This window comes from Rutidosis leptorrhynchoides, chromosome 4, assembly GCF_046630445.1.
Source record: "Rutidosis leptorrhynchoides isolate AG116_Rl617_1_P2 chromosome 4, CSIRO_AGI_Rlap_v1, whole genome shotgun sequence".
Lineage (NCBI taxonomy): Eukaryota > Viridiplantae > Streptophyta > Magnoliopsida > Asterales > Asteraceae > Rutidosis > Rutidosis leptorrhynchoides.
The window spans coordinates 103,460,718-103,477,466 of record NC_092336.1 but is presented as its reverse complement, the minus strand read 5'-3'; positions in this window follow the sequence as shown (position 1 = coordinate 103,477,466).

Genomic DNA, 16,749 nt, shown 5'->3' with positions numbered 1-16,749 from the left:
CGAATTGCCTTCTTGGCGCACACAACTTCAGCTCCTATTTTGGACATCCAGTCCATGCCAACTATTACATCAAAACTTCCTAATTCTACGGGTATCAAGTCAATTTTAAACGTTTCTCCGGCTAAATTTATTTTACAATCACGGCAAATTTTATCGGCTTTAATTAGTTTACCATTAGCTAACTCCATCATGTACTTAGCATCGAGAGGTAATGATGAACAATTCAATTTAGCATGAAAGTCTCTACACACGTAACTTCTATCAGCACCAGTATCAAATATAATAGATGCGGATAAGTTATTAATGGTAAACGTACCCGTAACAAGCTCCGGGTCTTCACATGCCTCTTTAGCATTAATAACAAATGCTCTCCCACGTGCAGGTCCGATATTCTTCTCTGGATTCGGGCACTGGCTCTTATAGTGACCTTGTTTTCCACACCCAAAACAAGTAATGGTAGCCAAAGCAGTTCTATTTGCATTGGTGGCAGGAGTCATGGTACCATTTGTATTTGTAACGAGAGCCCTACAATCTTCAGCAAGATGACCCTTTCGATTACATTTGTTGCATACCACATTACAGTAACCAGAGTGATGTTTGTGGCATCGGTTGCATAAAGGATTTTGTCCTTTATAACCAAAGCTTAAACCACTACCCGCACCTTGCGTGTTTTCTTGTTTCTTAAAAGATTGTTGTTGGTTACTTCGATCATAATTTCCATTCCACTTTCTTTTGTTACCTGATACCTTCACATCAGTATTGGATACTTTCTTATCCATGATGACCTGATCCATTAGCTCGTTTGCCATGGTTATAGCTTCATGAATTGTCTTAGGTTTCGATGCTGTAACATTTGCCTTGACCTTTTTGGGCAAACCATCTTTGTACATTTCAATCTTCCGTTCTTCGGTTGGAACCAATTCAGGACATAGCAAAACTAATTCCATGAATCGCTGATTGTAGTTGGTGATTTCAGTACCAATAACCTTCAGACTTCGTAACTCATCTTCCAACTTCCTAACCTCGTTCCTTGGACAATATTCATTGATTAACATTGTTTTGAATTCTTCCCACGGAGTATCATAAGCTACATCTCCTCCTACAGCCTTCACATAATTTTTCCACCACGTGAGTGCACTATCCTGTAAAGTGCACGATGCGTATTTGGTCATGTCCTTTTCAACACAACCACTGATTTTGAACACAGTTTCCATCTTTTCTATCCACCGGGTTAAACCGATCGGTCCTTCTGTTCCACTGAATGATGAGGGCTTGCAAGCTTGAAAAGTTTTGTAAGTGCACCCCACACGAGGATTTGGGTTAACTGCAGCACCTCTTGCAGCCTCGACCCATAACATTCTGTCATTCACTCGCTGATTGATGAGTTCCTGGATTTCTTGTTCCGTCATTCGGTTCAATCGCGCCATATTCTTCTATAAGAATGAAAAGAAAATAATTATTCACATGGAATATTATAGATGTAGTGTATATTTACAGTACATTATAGCTTATTAATAATATGAACCAGGTATTATTATAAAAGCCTTTTCTTCTTATTAGCGTTTTATAATTATATCTAGGGTAGTACCTACCCGTTAATGTCCATACTTAATAGCTTAGTACAGAATCAATTACTACCATCTAAATAATACTTAACCATGGAAAATTATTGCATTTCACACTTCACTATTTTACATATGCTTATCTTACATCGAACATTAAACAAACCACACTAATAATATTATACAAAACATTATATGATCCCATGGTTTAATACGGCAGCGCATCGTTTGGTCTATTTTCTAGGACGTTTAGGTTCAAAGAATCGCTTAACGCTTATCCTGGATGTCTGCCTATATTTTGGCTGTGGGACTAAAGAACTGGATGCCGGGATAGAACGAATAGGATTAGCGGGAATAGGGGTGGTAGTGTCTAGTGGAGTTGGTGCCACATCATCCTTACTAAACTCGGGATTTGAATTTTCTAATTCATTAGCCTTTCGTTTCTTTCCTAGTTCGAACTCGTCTTTTGTAATTTCCTGTATTTCTTCCTCGGGTTCACTTTCCTCCTCGGGTTCACTTTCCTCCTCGGGTTCACTTTCCGGGTTCTCTATAGTCGGTTCATCCGGAATTTGTGAGTCTTCCCCAAAGATATTATTTTCGTCATCGGATAGGTTAATGACTGGAACACCATCTGAAGATTCTGGTTCGGAGTCGCTGAACGTGATGATAAGTTTTGAGCCCGACATCTATCACACAACAACTAACCCATTAGTACTACATAATATTTACATATAAATTTTAACCAACAATGATAAGCAATGGTTTTTAAATCAAACCCGGTCAAAGTCCAGACTTACTAATGTATCCTAACGACTTATCAGTTAGACACACTAATGCAAACCTGGTTCGCTAAGACCACCGCTCTGATACCACATGTCATAACCCGTCCTTAACCCTAAGAACGAGTTAGATAACGTATGATTTCATTGCGAGGTATTGACCTCTATAAGAGACATTTTTAAAAGAAAACTGCATATATTTTACATTACAAACCACAAATCTTATTTTTGATACAAGCTTTAGACGATAGAAAGATGATTATCGTTTAGCGATAATCTTCGACTTACAAACTTTACAAATAATGATAACAACACGATTTCTAGTATATTTTACAACACAAATCCTCGGGTATGCAGTTTTATTTTTGACACAAATATGCGTACGCAAGATCCTGCTCAAATTCAACATAATGCAGCGGAAACTTCTAATTATCACCTGAGAATAAACATGTTTAAAACGTCAACATAAAGTTGGTGAGATATAGGTTTAGTGCCGGCAGCAATATATATATAGACCACAAGATTTCATATATAAACAGTTTAATAAAAATATTCTAAGTGGTTGAGCACTTGGTAACCATACTTAACATTTAATCACGTCGCATATTCCCTTTATTATGAAATCTTACTACACCGTACCAAGTGTAGTCACGAAACGAAGTACTGTGCAACCGTTGAATACTGGTCGTCCAGTCCGGTTGGGGTTGTCAGGCCCGATAGATCTATCAACAGGATTCGCGTTTACAATACCGCTGTAAATATTAGTTACCAAGCTACAGGGAAGTATGCCAGTGGTACAACTAAACGTAGAATATATTTTTCAGTTACTTGTGTCCATAACGTAAAACATAAAATACATGTATTCTCATCCCGAAATATTTAGAGTTTAAAAGTGGGACTATATACTCACTGTTGTCTTGAAGATATATATAATTTGACTTGGTCTCTAGTTGATATCACGAACCTATCCATATATAATATATCAATACCTTTTCTTTTTAAACAAACGTCACATATATATACTTGTTATACTTTTAATACTTTGAATAATTCCTTAGTCCGTAGTTAGCAGTTCGTTGTTAGTAATTCAATTTTAATGGTTCATTTTTAGATGTTTAATATACCCGCAATGAAATAAATAAAACCCCCTAACGAAATAAATAAAACCCCATCATATATGTATTGGTCGAGATTAATCTTGACCCACGGTACCGGTGTTGTCAAATGACGTGTTGCGTACATAAAGTACCGGTGTTGTCAAATGACGTGTTGCGTACAAACATGGGATCTTATGATTAATCTTCTCGTGTTGTTTGCGGGTGATCCTAAACCATATAAAATTGAATTATAAGTACATATATATAAAATATCATGTTATCTTAGAAATATGTGATTTTATTTAATTTTTCCCAATTAATCCCGAAGTTAAACAAGTCTTAGATATCCGATCTCGTTTTGGTCATACTTTCTTCGTTACAAATCCGTTTTCGTTGATTCAACTTGTCACTTCCTTGGATCGAGTCCCTCTTTAAGACTATGAACTGTAAATACCTTAGTTTGTATTCGAAATCACAGGTCATAGGTCAAACTTTAGTGAAACTTATGAAGTTAATCATTTTCCATCATGTAAACAACCTTAAATGATTATTTTTCTAAAAATACTTATACTTTGAGTTAAATCATGAAATTTTTATGTGTTATCATATTCATAGTAAAAATCATTTTTCCAGAAAATAAACCTCCAATTCAAAGTTTAAGATGGTTTTTAATTATCCAACCCAAAACAGCCCCCGGTTGCACTCCGACGTCGTAAATTCAGTTTTTAAGGTGTTCTTTGAAAAACCAAGTTATACCTTGTTAAGTTAGCATATAATTAAGATATGTTACAGGTCTTGAAGTATTTTAAAAGTTAAGTTAGAAGGATCTATTTAGTTTGCGAACAAGTTTGAAATCATTCAAACTATGTTCTAGTTTATAAACTCTTATATATATAGCTTTAAATATATGAATTGAAAAAGAGTTGAAGTAGAGTTTTTACCTCAAGTTTAAAATGTAAAGTTGCTGGAAAGAAGTAGTAAAATAAAAGTTGAGAGAGTTCTTGCAAGTGTGTGTGAAAATTGGAAGTAAAATTTGGAAAATGAATGTGTAAAAATGAGTTAGAAATGGTGCTTATTTATAGGCTTGAAAATTTGGTTTTTAGTGAAAATATCTAAGATAAGTTAAAATTTATTATGTCATGAATGACATATTATTCCAATAATTGAAGATTTCTATTGGTATATACCAATAGTAAATACTTCTAGAAGCTGTGTATAGTACCCTAGATATACGTATAGGATTATTGAGGAAACGGAACGAGAATTCAAATATAACTATCTTTTGTAAATATACTTATATTGTTTTATGTATAAAAGCCCTTTAAAAATGATTAAATACATTACTTATACGATATATGTATAAACATTATAAATCATCAGTATTTATGTCAAATAACGTTACGTATGGTTATTGTTTTGAAAACTTAAGTTAGTAGTTTCAAAATATACTTATGACTTTTTGTTATTAATACAAAATGAGATATTAAAACATCCTTAGATCATGTTAAATATGTATGTATAATTATCATATATTGTATAGTTCGTGATATCATCGGTCAAACTAGACGGTCAAACGTTGTGTAAAACTCTTTTCAAAAACATAAGTCTCAACAATTTGGATTGCTTATCATGTTGGTAAGGTTTAATTTATGTAAATATTAATCTCATAAGTATAGAACGATCGGAAAAGTGCGGGTCGTTACAACCTTAGAACACGTCAAACATTCTCCTACATATTTAGCAACATCGGCTTTCATACCCGGCCACCAAAAATGTTTCTTGAGATCCTTGTACATCTTCCCCGTTCCAGGATGTATTGAGTATCTGGTTTTATGAGCTTCTCTAAGTACCATTTCTCTCATATCTCCAAATTTTGGTACCCAAATCCTTTCAGCCCTATACCGGGTTCCGTCTTCCCGAATATTAAGATGCTTCTCCGATCCCTTGGGTATTTCATCCTTTAAATTTCCCTCTTTTAAAACTCCTTGTTGCGCCTCCTTTATTTGAGTAGTAAGGTTATTATGAATCATTATATTCATAGATTTTACTCGAATGGGTTCTCTGTCCTTCCTGCTCAAGGCATCGGCTACCACATTTGCCTTCCCCGGGTGGTAACGAATCTCAAAGTCGTAATCATTCAACAATTCAATCCACCTACGCTGCCTCATATTCAGTTGTTTCTGATTAAATATGTGTTGAAGACTTTTGTGGTCGGTATATATAATACTTTTGACCCCATATAAGTAGTGCCTCTAAGTCTTTAATACAAAAACAACCGCGCCTAATTCCAAATCTTGCGTCGTATAATTTTGTTCGTGAATCTTCAATTGTCTAGACGCATAAGCAATCACCTTCGTTCGTTGCATTAATACACAACTGAGACCTTGCTTTGATGCGTCACAATAAATCACAAAATCATCATTCCCTTCAGGCAATGACAATATAGGTGCCGTAGTTAGCTTTTTCTTCAATAACTGAAACGCTTTCTCTTGTTCATCATTCCATTCAAATTTCTTCCCTTTATGCGTTAATGCAGTCAAGGGTTTTGCTATTCTAGAAAAGTCTTGGATGAACCTTCTGTAGTAACCAGCTAGTCCTAAAAACTGGCGTATGTGTTTCGGAGTTTTCGGGGTTTCCCACTTTTCAACAGTTTCTATCTTTGCCGGATCCACCTTAATACCTTCTTTGTTCACTATGTGACCGAGGAATTGAACTTCTTCCAACCAAAATGCACACTTTGAAAACTTAGCGTACAATTCTTCCTTCCTCAATACTTCTAACACCTTTCTCAAATGTTCACCGTGTTCTTGGTCATTCTTTGAGTAAATAAGTATGTCATCAATGAAAACAATGACAAACTTGTCAAGGTATGGTCCACACACTCGGTTCATAAGGTCCATGAACACAGCTGGTGCATTAGTTAAACCAAACGGCATGACCATAAACTCGTAATGACCGTAACGTGTTCTGAAAGCAGTCTTTGGAATATCATCTTCTTTCACCCGCATTTGATGATACCCGGAACGTAAGTCAATCTTTGAATAAACAGACGAGCCTTGTAGTTGATCAAATAAGTCGTCGATTCTCGGTAGTGGGTAGCGGTTCTTGATGGTAAGTTTGTTCAACTCTCGGTAGTCGATACACAACCTGAATGTACCATCTTTCTTCTTGACAAACAAAACAGGAGCTCCCCACGGTGATGTGCTTGGTCGAATGAAACTACGCTCTAAAAGTTCTTGTAATTGGCTTTGTAGTTCTTTCATCTCGCTGGGTGCGAGTCTGTAAGGAGCACGAGCTATTGGTGCAGCTCCTGGTACAAGATCTATTTGAAATTCAACGGATCGATGTGGGGGTAATCCCGGTAATTCTTTCGGAAATACATCGGGAAATTCTTTTGCGACGGGAACATCATTGATGCTCTTTTCTTCAGTTTGTACTTTCTCGACGTGTGCTAGAACAGCATAGCAACCTTTTCTTATTAGTTTTTGTGCCTTCAAATTACTAATAAGATGTAGCTTCGTGTTGCCTTTTTCTCCGTACACCATTAAGGGTTTTCCTTTTTCTCGTATAATGTGAATTGCATTTTTGTAACAAACGATCTCTGCTTTCACTTCTTTCAACCAGTCCATACCGATTATCACATCAAAACTCCCTAACTCTACTGGTATCAAGTCAATCTTAAATGTTTCGCTAACCAGTTTAATTTCTCGATTCCGACATATATTATCTGCTGAAATTAATTTACCATTTGCTAATTCGAGTAAAAATTTACTATCCAAAGGCGTCAATGGACAACTTAATTTAGCACAAAAATCTCTACTCATATAGCTTCTATCCGCACCCGAATCAAATAAAACGTAAGCAGATTTATTGTCAATAAGAAACGTACCCGTAACAAGCTCCGGGTCTTCCTGTGCCTCTGCCGCATTAATATTGAAAACTCTTCCGTGGCCTTGTCCATTCGTGTTCTCCTGGTTCGGGCAATTTCTAATAATGTGGCCCGGTTTTCCACATTTATAACAAACTACATTGGCATAACTTGCTCCGACACTACTTGCTCCACCATTACTCGTTCTGACACCATTTGTTCCTTTCGTTCTATTAACCCCTGGTCCGTAGACCTCACACTTCACCGCGCTATGACCATTTCTTTTACACTTATTGCAAAATTTGGTGCAGAACCCCGAGTGATACTTTTCACACCTTTGGCATAGCTGCTTCTGATTGTTGTTGTTGTTGCGGTTATTATTGTTGTTGGGATGATTATTGTAGTTGCTGTTGTTGTTGTTGTTATTGTTGTTGGGCCGTTTGTTGTAGTTGCGATTGATGTTGCGATTGTTGGGATAATTGTTGCGATTATTGTTGTAATTGCTATTGTTGTTATATTGGTGATTCTTATCACCGTTTTCCTCCCACTTTCTTTTGACTTGCTTCACATTGGCCTCTTCAGCAGTCTGGTCTTTAATTCTTTCTTCAATCTGGTTCACTAGTTTGTGAGCCATTCTACATGCCTGTTGTATGGAGGCGGGCTCGTGTGAACTTATATCTTCTTGGATTCTTTCCGGTAATCCTTTCACAAACACGTCGATCTTCTCTTCCTCATCTTCGAACGCTCCCGGACACAATAGTCACAATTCTGTGAATCGTCTTTCGTACGTGGTAATATCAAATCCTTGGGTTCGTAACCCTCTAAGTTCTGTCTTGAGCTTATTGACCTCGGTTCTGGGACGGTACTTCTCGTTCATCAAGTGCTTGAATGCTGACCACGGTAGTGCGTACGCATCGTCTTGTCCCACTTGCTCTAGATAAGTATTCCACCATGTTAACGCAGAACCTGTGAAGGTATGCGTAGCGTACTTCACTTTGTCCTCTTCAGTACACTTACTTATGGCAAACACCGATTCGACCTTCTCAGTCCACTGTTTCAATCCGATCGGTCCTTCGGTTCCATCAAATTCCAAAGGTTTGCAGGCAGTGAATTCTTTGTAGGTGCATCCTACACGATTTCCTGTACTGCTAGATCCAAGGTTATTGTTGGTATGTAGCGCAGCCTGTACTGCGGCTATGTTTGAAGCTAGAAAAGTACGGAATTCCTCTTCATTCATATTCACGGTGTGTCGAGTAGTCGGTGCCATTTCCTTCAAAATAGTCAAATGGAACAAGTTAATCATACAGAATATTAAGAGTAGTTAATAGTATTTCGTAGCATAATATGAACTCATTTATAAAAGCTTTTTCTTCATATTAGCGTTTTATAAGTTTAAATTCGGGTAGTACCTACCCGTTAAGTTCATACTTAGTAGCTAATATACAATTCAACTACTACAATTCTATATGAAAAACTGATTATAATAATATTTCGCGTTCAAACTTTTATACAATATTTTACAAACTTACAATACCGCTTATTTTACATAAAGCATGAAATATAGCACATAATAACTTTGATACAAGATAGTTGTGAAGATAATTCTAGCTAGTACACAAGTCGTTCAGCAAAGGCAATAAAGACACGTAATTCATACGTCCAGAAACAAGTCATGCATTCTGGTTTTACTAGGACTACTTCCCATCCTTGGTCTTGTGGAACATAACCGTTATGGCCGTTGATAAGACAGCGTGTTGTAACGTCGTCAAAGGGACGAGGGTTACGTAATGTCCAACAGTCCCGTAACAATCTAAAAACCTCATTTCTTACCCCAATTACCGACTCCGTCACTTGTGGGAACGTTTTGTTTAATAGTTGTAGGCCGATGTTCTTGTTCTCACTTTGGTGAGAAGCGAACATTACTAATCCGTAAGCATAACATGCTTCTTTATGTTGCATGTTAGCCGCTTTTTCTAAATCACGAAGTCCAATATTCGGATATATTGAGTCAAAATAATTTCTTAACCCATTGCGTAAAATAGCATTTGGGTTCCCCGCAATATATGCGTCAAAGTAAACACATCGTAACTTATGGATTTCCCAATGTGATATCCCCCATCTTTCGAACGAAAGCCTTTTATAAACCAAGGCATTCTTGGAACGTTCTTCGAATGTCTTACAAACTGATCTCGCCTTAAATAGTTGTGCCGAAGAATTCTGACCGACTCTAGACAAGATTTCATCAATCATGTCTCCGGGTAGGTCTCTTAAAATATTGGGTTATCTATCCATTTTGTGTTTTTATACTGTAAAATAGACAAGAGTTAGATTCATAAAAAAAAATAATACTTATTAATACAAGCAATTTTTACATATATCATAAAGCATAAGCACACTATATTACATATATTACACCACACGAATACAGCTATCTTATTCCGACTCGCTTGTTTCTTCTTCTTCGGTTTTGGTTCGTTTTGCCAAGTTTCTAGGGATATATGATGTTCCCCTAATACGAGCCGTCGTTATCCACATTGGTTTAGAAAAACCTGGTGGTTTAGAGGTTCCCGGGTCATTGTTACAACTTAAGGACTTCGGGGGTTGACGATACATATAAAGTTCATCAGGGTTGGAATTAGATTTCTCTATTTTTATGCCCTTTCCCTTATTATTTTCTTTTGCCTTTTTAAATTCAGTTGGGGTAATTTCTATAACATCATCGGAATTCTCGTCGGAATCCGATTCATCGGAGAATTGGTAATCCTCCCATTATTTTGCTTCCTTGGCGGAAACACCATTGACCATAATTAACCTTGGTCGGTTGGTTGAGGATTTTCTTTTACTTAACCGTTTTATTATTTCCCCCACCGGTTCTATTTCTTCATCCGGTTCCGATTCTTCTTCCGGTTCCGATTCTTCTTCTGGTTCCGACTCTTCTTCCGGTTCCTCTTCGGGAACTTGTGAATCAGTCCACGAATCATTCCAATTTACATTTGACTCTTCATTACTATTAGGTGAGTCAATGGGACTTGTTCTAGAGGTAGACATCTATCATATAATATCAAACGCGTTAAGAGATTAATATATCACATAATATTCACATGTTAAAAATATATAGTTTCCAACAAAATTTGTTAAGCAATCATTTTTCAAGTAAACACGGTCGAAGTCCAGACTCACTAATGCATCCTAACAAACTCGATAAGACACACTAATGCAAAATTCTGGTTCTCTAAGACCAACGCTCTGATACCAACTGAAATGTCCCGTTCTTATTGATTAAAAACGTTCCATATTAATTGATTTCGTTGCGAGGTTTTGACCTCTATATGAGACGTTTTTCAAAGACTGCATTCATTTTAAAACAAACCATAACCTTTATTTCATCAATAAAGGTTTAAAAAGCTTTACGTAGATTATCAAATAATGATAATCTAAAATATCCTGTTTACACACGACCATTACATAATGGTTTACAATACAAATATGTTACAACAAAATAAGTTTCTTGAATGCAGTTTTTACACAATATCATACAAGCATGGACTCCAAATCTCGTTCTTATTTAAGTATGCGACAGCGGAAGCTCTTAATAATCACCTGAGAATAAACATGCTTAAAACGTCAACAAAAATGTTGGTGAGTTATAGGTTTAACCTATATATATCAAATCATAATAATAGACCACAAGATTTCATATTTCAATACACACCCCATACATAGAGATAAAAATCATTCATATGGTGAACACCTGGTAACCGACATTAACAAGATGCATATATAAGAATATCCCCATCATTCCGGGACACCCTTCGGATATGATATAAATTTCGAAGTACTAAAGCATCCGGTACTTTGGATGGGACTTGTTGGGCCCAATAGATCTATCTTTAGGATTCGCGTCAATTAGGGTGTTTGTTCCCTAATTCTTAGATTACCAGACTTAATAAAAAGGGGCATATTCGATTTTGATAATTCAACCATAGAATGTAGTTTCACGTACTTGTGTCTATTTTGTAAATCATTTATAAAACTTGCATGTATTCTCATCCCAAAAATATTAGATTTTAAAAGTGGGACTATAACTCACTTTCACAGATTTTTACTTCGTCGGGAAGTAAGACTTGGCCACTGGTTGATTCACGAACCTATAACAATATATACATATATATCAAAGTATGTTCAAAATATATTTACAACACTTTTAATATATTTTGATGTTTTAAGTTTATTAAGTCAGCTGTCCTCGTTAGTAACCTACAACTAGTTGTCCACAGTTAGATGTACAGAAATAAATCGATAAATATTATCTTGAATCAATCCATGACCCAGTGTATACGTATCTCAGTATTGATCACAACTCAAACTATGTATATTTTGGAATCAACCTCAACCCTGTATAGCTAACTCCAACATTCACATATAGAGTGTCTATGGTTGTTCCGAAATATATATAGATGTGTCGACATGATAGGTCGAAACATTGTATACGTGTCTATGGTATCTCAAGATTACATAATATACAATACAAGTTGATTAAGTTATGGTTGGAATAGATTTGTTACAAATTTTCACGTAGCTAAAATGAGAAAAATTATCCAATCTTGTTTTACCCATAACTTCTTCATTTTAAATCCGTTTTGAGTGAATCAAATTGCTATGGTTTCATATTGAACTCTATTTTATGAATCTAAACAGAAAAAGTATAGGTTTATAGTCAGAAAAATAAGTTACAAGTCGTTTTTGTAAAGGTAGTCATTTCAGTCGAAAGAACGACGTCTAGATGACCATTTTAGAAAACATACTTCCACTTTGAGTTTAACCATAATTTTTAGATATAGTTTCATGTTCATAATAAAAATCATTTTCTCAGAATAACAACTTTTAAATCAAAGTTTATCATAGTTTTTAATTAACTAACCCAAAACAGCCCGCGGTGTTACTACGACGGCGTAAATCCGGTTTTACGGTGTTTTTCGTGTCTCCAGGTTTTAAATCATTAAGTTAGCATATCATATAGATATAGAACATGTGTTTAGTTGATTTTAAAAGTCAAGTTAGAAGGATTAACTTTTGTTTGCAAACAAGTTTAGAATTAACTAAACTATGTTCTAGTGATTACAAGTTTAAACCTTCGAATAAGATAGCTTTATATGTATGAATTGAATGATGTTATGAACATCATTACTACCTTAAGTTCCTTGGATAAACCTACTGGAAAAGTGAAAAATGGATCTAGCTTCAACGGATCCTTGGATGGCTCGAAGTTCTTGAAGCAGAATCATGACACGAAAACAAGTTCAAGTAAGATCATCACTTGAAATAAGATTGTTATAGTTATAGAAATTGAACCAAAGTTTGAATATGATTATTACCTTGTATTAGAATGATAACCTACTGTAAGAAACAAAGATTTCTTGAGGTTGGATGATCACCTTACAAGATTGGAAGTGAGCTAGCAAACTTGAAAGTATTCTTGATTTTATGTAACTAGAACTTGTAGAATATATGAAGAACACTTAGAACTTGAAGATAGAACTTGAGAGAGATCAATTAGATGAATAAAATTGAAGAATGAAAGTGTTTGTAGGTGTTTTTGGTCGTTGGTGTATGGATTAGATATAAAGGATATGTAATTTTGTTTTCATGTAAATAAGTCATGAATGATTACTCATATTTTTGTAATTTTATGAGATATTTCATGCTAGTTGCCAAATGATGGTTCCCACATGTGTTAGGTGACTCACATGGGCTGCTAAGAGCTGATCATTGGAGTGTATATACCAATAGTACATACATCTAAAAGCTGTGTATTGTACGAGTACGAATACGGGTGCATACGAGTAGAATTGTTGATGAAACTGAACGAGGATGTACTTGTAAGCATTTTTGTTAAGTAGAAATATTTTGATAACTGTATTGAAGTCTTTCAAAAGTGTATAAATACATATTAAAACACTACATGTATATACATTTTAACTGAGTCGTTAAGTCATCGTTAGTCGTTACATGTAAGTGTTGTTTTGAAACCTTTAGATTAACGATCTTGTTAAATGTTGTTAACCCAATGTTTATAATATCAAATGAGATTTTAAATTATTATATTATCATGATATTATCATGTATGAATATCTCTTAATATGATATATATATACATTAAATGTCTTTACAACGATAATCGTTACATATATGTCTCGTTTAAAAATCATTAAGTTAGTAGTCTTGTTTTTACATATGTAGTTCATTGTTAATATACTTAATGATATGTTTACTTATCATAGTATCATGTTAACTATATATATATCCATATATATGTCATCATATAGTTTTTACAAGTTTTAACGTTCGTGAATCACCGGTCAACTTGGGTGGTCAATTGTCTATATGAAACATATTTCAATTAATCAAGTCTTAACAAGTTTGATTGCTTAACATGTTGGAAACATTTAATCATGTAAATATCAATCTCAATTAATATATATAAACATGGAAAAGTTCGGGTCACTACATTTTATACGTTCACCACCTGTGACTCGATCAAGAAATCTAGCCAATATTGTCGCCGTTGATTTTTCTTTAGAATCGTCTTCCAGTCGACCAAGTACTCCAATTCAAATTTCCGATAATCCATTTTTTGAACCTGACCTCACAATTGAGAATCCGGAGGATATTCAGGGACAATTCAGAGATCCTGAACTACTAACCATTCCTCCTGAACCACAAATCACTCATCCAGAGATTTTCGAGGAAGAAACACATTAAATCAGAATCCTCTAGTGATTCAGATTCAACAAATTCAATCATGGAGAATCTGGAACCTCTAAGTATGGAAGATCGAATGAGAGCTAAACGCACTGGCCAAGGTCACGCAATTACTCAACCAGACATTAATGCGTCATATTATGAAATCAAAGGACAAATCCTACACATGGTAACTAATCAATGCCAATTTAGTGGTGCGCCGAAGGAAGATCCAAATGAACATCTTCGAACCTTTAATAGGATCTGTACTTTATTTAAAATAAGAGAAGTGGAGGATGAACAGATATATCTCATGTTATTTCTCTGGACTTTAAAAGGAGAAGCCAAAGATTGGTTAGAATCGTTACCTGAAGGGGCGATTGATACATGGGATGTCTTAGTTGAAAATTTTCTTAAACAATTCTTTCCGGCATCTAAAGCCGTAAGACTTCAAGGAGAAATTGTTACGTTCACGCAGAAGCCAAATGAAACTATATATGAGGCATGGACAAGATTTGGAAAATTTTTGAGAGGATGTCCGCAACATGGTTTAGACACTTATCAAATAGTACAAATATTCTACCAAGGATTCGACATCACTACAAGAAAAGACATCGATATAGCAGCTGGTGGTTCCATTATGAAGAAAACCGCAACTGAAGCTTACAAAATTATTGATAACACTGCTTTCCACTCACATGAATGGCACCAAGAAAAAGACATCGTTAGATAATCTAAAGCGGCTAGAGCCGATTATAGCCATGACTTTGATTCTATTTCTGGAAAGATAGATGCTGTCAAGAGACAAATGGAAAAGATGACTAAGGATATTCACTCAATACGAATTAGTTGTGAGCAGTATGGAGGACCACATTTGACAAAAGATTGTCTCAGTATTGAGCAAACAATGGAACAAAGAGAGAATGTTTCATACATGAACCAAAGGCCTGGAAATAATTATCAAAATAATTATCAACCGCCAAGACCAATCTACAATCAAAACCAGAATTATAACCGAAATGTTCCATACAACAATCAACAAGGTCCTAGCAATCAACAAGTATCTAATAATACTTACAATTAGCAAAGACCTATTTTTCAAATAAACCACCACAAACCGATGATAAAAAACCAAATCTAGAAGACATGATGTCAAAGCTATTTGAATCTCAAACGCAGTTTTTCACATCTCAGAAACAAACCAATGAACAAAATGCTCAAGCATTTAGAAATCAACAAGATTCTATTCAAAATCTGGAACAAGAAGTAAGCAACCTAGCAAGGTTGATAGGTGAAAGAAAACCAGGAAGTCTACCTAGTGATACAAATGCTAACCCCCGGAATGAAACGGCTAAAGCCATTACCACGAGAAGTGGTATTACACTTAAACTACCTGAAATACCTGTAATTTCTTATGACTCTATTCCTACTTCACAAAAACCACAACCTGAGCAAGAAAAGGAAAAAGAACCGGTAGTTGAAAAGGTTAATGAAGATAACACAGTTAAGGCTAAACCTTATGTTAAACCATACCAACCACCACTTCCTTACTCGAGTAAAATGAGAAAAGAAAGACTTGAAGCCGAGCAATCCAAATTCTTGGATATGTTTAAACAAATAAATGTTAAACTTCCTTTCATTGATGTGATCTCAGGAATGCCTAGATATGCTAAATTTCTGAAAGATCTAATCACAAATAGAAAGAAAATGGAAGAACTCTCGGCTGTTACTATGAATGCTAATTGTTCTGCAGTACTGTTGAATAAGATACCAGAAAAACTCTCAGATCCAGGAAGTTTCACAATTCCATGTTTTCTGGGTAGTCTTAGTTCAATAGAAGCATTGGCAGACTTAGGTGCTAGTATAAATTTAATGCCGTATTCACTATACGCTAAACTAGACCTCGGAGAATTGAAACCAACACGAATAAGCATACAACTAGCAGATCGATCAATAAAATATCCTAGAGGGATAATGGAGAATATGCTAGTTAAAGTTGGTACTTTAGTATTTCCAGTAGATTTTGTTATTCTGGACATGGAAGAAGATTCTCGAGTTCCTCTCATATTAGGACGACCATTCTTAAACACGACTAAAGCAATAATAGATGTGTTCGGTAAGAAACTGGCCCTAAGTATAGAGGACGAGAGTGTTACCTTTTCTATTGATAGAGCCACACAACAACCGCAATCTGTGGATGATACATGTTATTATATTCAAACTATAGATTCACATGCAGAATTGTTAGAAGAATTTCCAGAATTACAAGGAACAGGATAATGTTCTTTAGGAGAAGGAACTGAACCAATTGATGAAGCCGAAATGTTAGCTACACTCATGGCTAATGGATATGAACCAACAACAGAAGAAATTCAAATGCTAAAAGAAGAAGACAGATATCGATATAAATCATCGATAGAAGAACCACCGACATTAGAGTTAAAGCCACTTCCAAACCATTTGGAATATGCTTATTTACATGGTGAATCTGAATTACCTATAATAATATCGTCCTCTCTTACTGAAAATGAAAAATCTCAACTCATTTCTGTGCTAAAAGCTCATAAACCAGCTATTGCATGGAAGATTCATGATATTAAAGGCATAAGTCCTTCGTATTACACACATAAAATCCTTATGGAAGAAGGTCATAAAACGTATGTGCAACGCCAACGAAGACTAAATCCTAATATGCAAGATGT